The sequence below is a fragment of the Penaeus monodon genome, chromosome 27 (assembly GCF_015228065.2).
Source record: "Penaeus monodon isolate SGIC_2016 chromosome 27, NSTDA_Pmon_1, whole genome shotgun sequence".
Lineage (NCBI taxonomy): Eukaryota > Metazoa > Arthropoda > Malacostraca > Decapoda > Penaeidae > Penaeus > Penaeus monodon.
In genome coordinates, this window is record NC_051412.1 from 21,500,758 (window position 1) to 21,500,986 (window position 229).

At 33.6% G+C, this 229-nt stretch overlaps 1 protein-coding gene across 1 annotated transcript in view; it reads left to right on the plus strand.

Moving 5' to 3' along the window:
• Nucleotides 1-229, plus strand: part of LOC119590689 (hematopoietic prostaglandin D synthase-like) — a gene marked incomplete at its 5' end in the record, with an annotated part of 2,696 nt that overhangs the window by 278 nt on the left and 2,189 nt on the right.

Genomic DNA, 229 nt, shown 5'->3' on the forward strand with positions numbered 1-229 from the left:
GTTTGGTTATGATTTCGCGTTCGTTTTAAAGGAAGGCTTCCTATAATGTGTTAAAAGATTTGAGATTTTATATGAAATTAAAGATGTTGAAATGCATGGGCTTCTTATAATTCTAGAGGATAGAGATCGTATCAGAATAGCATAACAGGAATGTTAACTCGCTGCTAACAAATTCAACTTTTCAACCTGTGCCTATTTTTCGAGAAGAATTTTCACGCACTCTTGCTTA